The 8,029-nt window shown below is 38.3% G+C and overlaps 1 pseudogene; it reads right to left on the bottom strand.

Moving 5' to 3' along the window:
* The window catches only part of LOC107640736, a 14,107-nt pseudogene extending 13,029 nt beyond the window's left edge, over positions 1-1,078 (bottom strand).

Here is an 8,029-nt window from a genome sequence, read left to right as displayed (position 1 = left end):
AATGAAGACAGCAGAGGAAGCCCAAAACCTCATTGATATGGTGTAAATAATCAATCCTTTTTTTCTCATCAAAGGCAATGCCAACCAGCTCAAAGAAAGGGAGTGCTTGAGTTGGAAGGAGTAGATACTATCCTAGCTCAACACAAAGTGATGCAGCAGTGAATATAAGCCAATCATCACCCACATGGGGGCAAAGTGAAGAAAACCAAGAAGATCAGCAGCAAGAACAAATTCAATATGTGCACAACCAAGGCTCAGGCAAAAATAAAGTTTATGGTGACACCTACAATCCATCCTGGAAGAACCATCCAAATCTCAGATGGAGAGATAACCACACTCAAAACCAGCAGCCATGGCAAAGAAATTCAAACCACAACAACTCAAGAAACACAAACAACAACAACCAGCAAAACACTAACCCCAATCCATATAGAAAACCCCAAAACAACTACCCAAATTCCAACTACTATCCATCCAATAACCCAACCACTAACCAAAACACCTATCATTCACCTTCAACAACTCATAACCAGCCACAAATACCACAAGACACTCAAAGAATCTCAAACCTGGAGATACTAATGAAAAAATAATGAAACATTAGGAATTAACAAGCAAGAATCATGAAGCCTCATTGAGAAATTTAGAAAGGAAGATTCGACAACTGTCCAACCAAGCAGTGATTGAAAGGTCAGCAAGCTTACTCCCAAGGGATACCATTCCAAATCCTAAAGAAGAATGTAAAGCCATCCAACTGAGGAGTGGACGAATCTTGGTGAATGACAAGAAGCTTGGGGAGAAATCAGCTGAGAAAGATGAAGCTAACAACAAGGAAGAGATTATAGCAAGCAAGCAAGATCAAGAGAAGCTTGAAGAGAAAAATAACCAGCCACAAATTGTAAGGAAATGGGAGCAAGTAATGGAGGAACCATCTCAAGGAAAGAAGCAGGTGGAGAAGACTTTCACACCTCCTCTACCATATCCTCAAAGGTTCAACAAGGAAACCAAGGACCAACACTTCCCCAAATTCCTTGAAATCTTCAAGAAGTTGGAGATTAATATCCCCTGGCTGAAGCATTAGAGCAGATGCCCCTATATGCAAAATTCTTGAAAGATCTCATTTACAAAAAAAGAAGCTGGCATGAGAAGGAAACCATTATGCTCACTAAAGAATGTAGTGCGGTTATTCAAAGGGGCCTCCAACCAAAGCTCAAGAACCTTGGGAGCTTCTTCCTGCCTCTCATTTACTTTTATTGCACATTAGGTGTTTGATATAATGCTTCCTATAGTTTTTGAGTAGTTTTCTTTACTCTTGGCCTAGGCTAAGGGAATTGGATGACCTTGAGTCATTGGGTCTCATTGAATTGGTGATTTGAGAATCCTTGGTGATCAATTTGATATCCATTGACACTAACCCACTACTAATCTAATTAGTAAATAGGTTGGGACTTATGGGTTGATGTGATCAAGCCTATTTGACATACTTCAAGCTTAGGAGTAGATATTACGTACTTAAAGCTTTTGGAGGTAGACTTAATAGGTTGGCCCCTCATAATTATCAATGTATGGTTTGTTGACAAGGATGGTGATCTTAATTCCTATGCTTAGCCAAGAGTTGTTTACCTTTCTTTATTAGTTTTTGTCATTTACTTTCTTGTTATTTACTTTTCTTTTTAACTAAAAACCAAACCCCCTTGTTCTTTCATAGCCAATAAGCATACACTTCATTGCAATTTCTTGTGAGATGACCCGGAGTCCAAATACTTCGGTTAATTCTTATTTGGGGTTTGTACATGTGACAACCAAAATTTTTGATTGAGAGGGTTGTTTGTTGGTGTAGAACTATACTGGCAACGAGCATCCATTCATTTTGTGTGAAATTCTATACCGACACGACAACTTGCTTCTATCAAATAGGCACCGTTGCCGGGGAGTTGCAATGGTGCTATGTTATTGGCTATTGTATATATTGTGAATAGCTTTACTTTTGGTTTGTTTGTTGATTTTCGCTAGTTGTAGGACTTTGTTTTCTATGTTTTTTGTTAGCTTTTGTTTTTTTTATTTTCTCTTATCACCATGAATTCTCATCACTTTGGCTATGAGTGTGGTTCAAACTTTGTTGTAGGAGATGGAATTTACAATGATAACATGCATCAAGGAATTGGAGATCAAAGTTTGGCAAGAGTGATTGGGGAAATGACTACTATCCTCACGGAGATGCGCGATGATCAAAGGGCATTTATTGCCGCCCGAGCCGTCCAAGCGCCACCACAACGTGACTACTCTTCTGATTCTTATGAGTATACTCCTTATCCTAATGCATACCGATCTAATGTATGTGATGACCCTTATTGTGATTGTCAACCACAACCATCACATACATATGAACCCCCTCCTCAATATAGCCCTCCACCATACTCACAAGCCTCATACCACCATTCACCTCCATATGATCCCAACCCGTATCCACTATACCAACCACCATATGAACCACATCTAGAGCCACCACCTTTTCAACACCAATACTCCCATGAACCACAAATTCCACACACACCACCTCAAGAATTTCACCAATATGAACCACTTTCCAATTACAACAACCTTCCCTCAACAATTGAACCCTCTCTTCCACCATCACATCCCGATGAAGCCCACATGCTAGAATTTAGAGATCTTGAATCTCATATCTTAAGGCGACATGAGGAGGATGAAAAAAAGTTTAAGGAGTTAAGAGCAAAAATGGCTATCATGGTAGAAGCCATTGGCAACATAGTCTCATCCCGCCTAAGCCTATGCGATCAAGGCAACCCCATTGTTGAATGTGGAGAAGCAACCAAGGAGCTTAGTGAGGGAGTGAACTTGAAGCTCCAAGGTGAAGAAGAGGAGTTCAGGCAAGAAATGCAACAAGAAGAGGAGGTAGAGATTATTGAACAAGAGGAAGTAGTGGTTGGAGCCTTAGGATATGTTGAGTACATAGAGGAAGCACAAATTGAAGAGCCTTCTTCTATGGAGTTCGAAGTTGATGTTGAGGAGGAGAGTGCACAACCTCCAAGACACAATGTGATTGAAGAATTGGATGAAGTGTCCCAAGTAATAGGCCCTCCTATTTATGATGATTCCATACCAACATATGATCCTTTTGAGCTTGAAGAATCCTTCCCCACTATGCTCGGAATTGATGATGAGGTAGATTTCACTCAACCTCCTATGTATTATTTGAGTGATGGGGAAGAGCTAGAGGACATTGGTGAAGAAGAATGTGAACTTGAGGAAGCTTGGCAAGAGGTAGAGCATGAAGTATCTTGCCAAGTGGTGGAAGCCTTCCAAAAAGGATGGACGGGAGTAGAGCGTGCTTTATCAAGACCGTTAGGAACTCCTCCACCTAGGTTGTCATCTAATTCTTCATTTGAGTGGGTAAAACTTCTAACTCTTAGCTTTATTATCCCACTTGAATATGGTTTGCTTGAGATGGATGGCCAACTTAGGGCGCTTTGTGGAATTAAGCGTAAGAGGAGGATGTTTAGTGGTTGGCGTTGTAAGTCTAGGCTCATTATGGTTGGAAGCTCAAAATTGAAGAGCATGGATTGGTGTATTGCTCAAGTAGATGGGTCTAGGAGGAAAGTTTGGTGCTTCCATGAGAATTCATCTCTCTTGCCACCCGGAAGAAATCACCATGATCAACTCAAGGACGGGTGTGAAAACAAAGTGTGGGATCCCGGATCACACAAGGAAGATCAACTTTGGGAGCCTATGGTTTGTGAAGAACTCCATCAAAGCTTGGAGTTATTAACCTTGAATGATGAGGCACAATGGAAATTCAAGCATTGGTGGATGTTCAAGGATGGATTCAAGCACAAGCCACCATGATAAAGAGCTCCCCATAAGTCCAACTTATGGACAATAAACAAAAGTGCTAGGTGGGAGACACCCCACCATGGTAACACCTTTTCATTTTCTCTTTTGTAAATATTGATAAAATAGGTTTAATTCCTTGTTTTGATTGCTTAGTTGAGTTTAAATGGGAGTCTAATAGGTTAAATAAGGTTTTGTGGTGTTTTGGTAGTTGTTTGGAGGTTTGGAATTCTTGGTTTGGTGCAAAAACATAGAAAAATTTTGAAAAATAGAGCACCATCCACGCGCACGTGTGCTTCATGCGTACGCGTGCATCAAGCAATTTCGGCCATCCACGTGCATGCGTCATGTACGCATACGCGTGGATTGAATTTTTCCACCTCCCATACATTCACCCGAGAGTTGTGCCTGAAGTGTGCCAACTTTTTGCCCCGGGGCACGCGTACGCATACCTTGTGCGTACCCGTCGACTCTCTGCTTTGACATGCACGCGTACGCGTTAGCCACGGGTACGTGTCGCTTCCATTTCATCAATCCATGCTTACGCGCACATTACGCGCACGGGTGGATTGCCCTGTTTCACCTACCTTCTTTTCTTCTCTTCTTTCCTTTTCTTTCCTTCTTCTCTTCTCTTTCCACTCCTTGATCATCACCCAATGCTACCAAATACTATCTATAACCACTTCTTTTAGTTAGTTAGTTAATTGTTTAATTAGCACATTTTTTTATTTTATTTTCTATTTTTCTTTATAAGTGTTGGATTATTAATATTGTTTACTGTTTCTTGCTGCTGATTATTGATGAGATGTTATTTTAACATCATTATTTTTAATTTTTATTGTTGGATTTAATTGTTGAGGTTATATTTTGTCACTTGGTTTTGAGTTTTCATGTTTAACATTTGTGAGCACCAAGTGAATTTTTCATTGCCTTTAAGCTTCTTAACTTCTTTGAATTGCATGTTTTGGCCACTATGCATTCATCATCTATTGTTAGGCAATTGTATATTATCATTGCAATTTTTTTAGGTGATGCTTGTTTATGGTTTACCCTTATTCACATCACTTATTTCATGCATTGAGATTTCTAAACCGCATGCAAGTTAGGACCCACACACTTATTTTTCATTAATGTCACACTAATTCACTCACTCAATTCTAGTGATTTACCTCATTCCAACAATCCATGCTTCCTTGCTTGTGCATTTACTTGTCTTATTATCTCATGTTTTCTATGTTCAGGATGAATCATCATAGGCAAAAACGGAAGCGGAAGGAAGAACACGCAGCACCGGTTAACCCGCCAGCTGAAGGTGGTAACTCGGAAAGTCGCCGTACCCCTTGTTCATTTTTAGTGCACCGAGGACAGTGCAAACTTTTAAGTGTGGGGAGGTCTTCCGACCATTCGGCCTTTTTGGGTAACAAGTTTCTAATTCCAACACTCTTGCATTTCATTTTAGGATTTTTAGTTGCATTTTCTCGTTTTGCATATGTATATAATAAGCTTAGTCAAAATCATGATATTTTCCAGGGATTTTATCTATAGGGCACCCCTATTGATTAAAAAAATTTTTTTAGAACTTGCTTGAGTTATATACTTTGTGGATCATGTTTTGAGCTAAGAACACAAGCATGTGAGATTTGAGCCTAATTGTGTGGTTACATCATACATAACTACTTACTTTCATTCTTGTGTGCATTATTCTCTTCATATGATTGTAATCTTTGATTTGTTTGATTCTTTATGTCCATCACTTTGTGTATACATGCATTTATATGATTGAGGCCATTGTTCAAATAGCTCACTTACCCAAATAGCCTATCCTTTTAGCTTCCATTGTTAGCCAATTTTGAGCCTATGCTTAATCCATTTGTTCTTAATTATAGCACATTATAAGCCTAAGTGAAAAACAATAAATGTCCTTAATTTGAATCTTTGATTAGCTTAGGCTAGTGAGAGTGTTCATCATTGGATTTTGGGAAAGTTGGGAACATTGGGTAGAGATAAAAGTGTGTTTTTGTATTTGTGTTGAGAATCTTGGGAATTGGGTACATACTCATGTATTAATCATTTGTAAACCATATGCATTGATATTCTTGTATATATTTTAGTTTGAAAAGAAAGAAAAAAATGAGAAAAACAAAAAGAATATATATATATATATATATAAGAAGAAAAAGAAAATATATAGAAAAGAAAGAAAAAGAAAAGCAATAAAAGGGGACAAAGTGCCCTAAAGTAAAGTTTAATAATAATCAATACATATGTGTGGTGATCAAAAGAGAATACATGAGTGTGTGTAAAAGTGAAGAATGGGTAGCTAGGTTTGTTTAGAATTGTATCGGTTGTCATAGGTTAGGTGGGAAGTTTAAGTTAATCAAAGATTCATATTTCAAGCTCACTTGACCATATGCATCCTACCTTGACCCTAGCCCCATGCCCCATTACAACCTATCGGAAAGCCCTCATGATATTTGTATGCATGCATAAAGTGATTGTTGATTGTTAGATGAAAAATAAATCTTGGAAAGCATGATTAGTGGAGAATTGAGTGAATCAACCCCATACACTTGAGTGCCTAGAGCGGATACACATCCGTTGAGAGTTCGATCGCTCAATTACATGTCCCCACACATGATCATCTTTTCTTGCAAGTTTGTAAGATCTTTCAATGATTCAATTCAATTGTGGGTTGATTTGATTGCTGTTGCTTTCGCCCTTGTACTTAAATATGTTTTCTTGGAAGTTGACTTGTTTTGACCAAGTGGATGCATTCATGTAGATAGATTGCATTTAGATAGATAGTTGGATGCAGTTAATTTGTATTGAATAAATGTTGATACCCGTTTGCTTCTTTCTTGATTTTAGCATGATGACATGCTTAGTTTAAGTGTGGGGAGATTTGATAAACCCCGATTTCATGGTTTATCTTGTGCTTATTTTGGGGGATTTTATCACCTTTTTCCATATTTATTCAATGAAATAGCATGGTTTTGTAATTCTCCCTTAATTTATGCTTAAATATAAAAACATGCTTTTTAGGCCTTAAATTGGTGATTTTAATTCACTTTAATTCTATTTGATCCCTTAATGTGTTTGTTGAGTGATTTCAGGTTCATAAGGCAAGTATTGGATGGAAGAAATGAGGAGAAAAGCATACAAAGTGGAGAATGCATGAAGAAACAAGGATTTGGAATGCATCAATGGGTGCGCACGCGTACAAGGCGCGCACGCGCAGAAGTGATGTCACATAAGGACGCACACGCGTACATGCTGCGTCTGTGCGGATGAAGAATTTGCCAATCGACGTGCACGCGCACATGGTGCGTACGCGCTGATACCAGCACGTGACTCACTTAAAGGCAAAATGCTGGGGGCAATTCTGAGCTGCCCAGGCCCAAATCCAACTTGTTTCTGAGTATATTTCATGCAGAATTGAAGTCCATGCAAAGGGGGGAGCAATTGTTTGAAGTGTTAGCATCATGTAGAGTAGTTTCTAGAGAGAGAAGCTCCCTCTTCTATCTAGAATTAGGTTAGGTTAGTTTAATATCTTGTAGATCTTGATTCAATTTCATGATTCCATCTTGTTTCTTCTACAATCTCTTATTTCTACATCTTGTTTTTTTTAGTTGTAGTGTTAAATTCTCATTTTGCTATCTCTTATGTTGATAAACAATTGTTGGATCTTGATTTTTTTAATGCAATTTCATGTTTCTATGTTTCTTTTATGTTGATCTTGCTTGCTATTATTGATTTCTTCCTTGTATTAGTTATGGGTTTTATTAATTTTAGCATTTTGTGATGTTTACTTTTATTGCACATTAGGTGTTTGATATAATGCTTCCTATAGTTTTTGAGTAGTTTTCTTTACTCTTGGCCTAGGCTAAGGGAATTGGGTGACCTTGAATCATTGGGTCTCATTGAATTGGTGATTTGAGAACCCTTGGTGATCAATTTGATATCCATTGACACTAACCCACTACTAATCTAATTAGTAGATAGGTTGAGACTTATGGGTTGATGTGATCAAGCCTATTTGACATACTTCAAGCTTAGGAGTAGATATTACGTACTTAAAGCTTTTGGAGGTAGACTTAATAAGTTGGCCCCTTATAATTATCAATGTATGGTTTGATGACAAAGATGGTGATCTTAATTCCTATGCTTAGCCAAGAGT

Source organism: Arachis ipaensis, chromosome B05 (assembly GCF_000816755.2).
Source record: "Arachis ipaensis cultivar K30076 chromosome B05, Araip1.1, whole genome shotgun sequence".
Classification (NCBI taxonomy): Eukaryota; Viridiplantae; Streptophyta; class Magnoliopsida; order Fabales; family Fabaceae; genus Arachis; species Arachis ipaensis.
The sequence above is the reverse complement of the archived record's forward strand: the minus strand, read 5'-3'. Positions and strand labels throughout refer to the sequence as shown.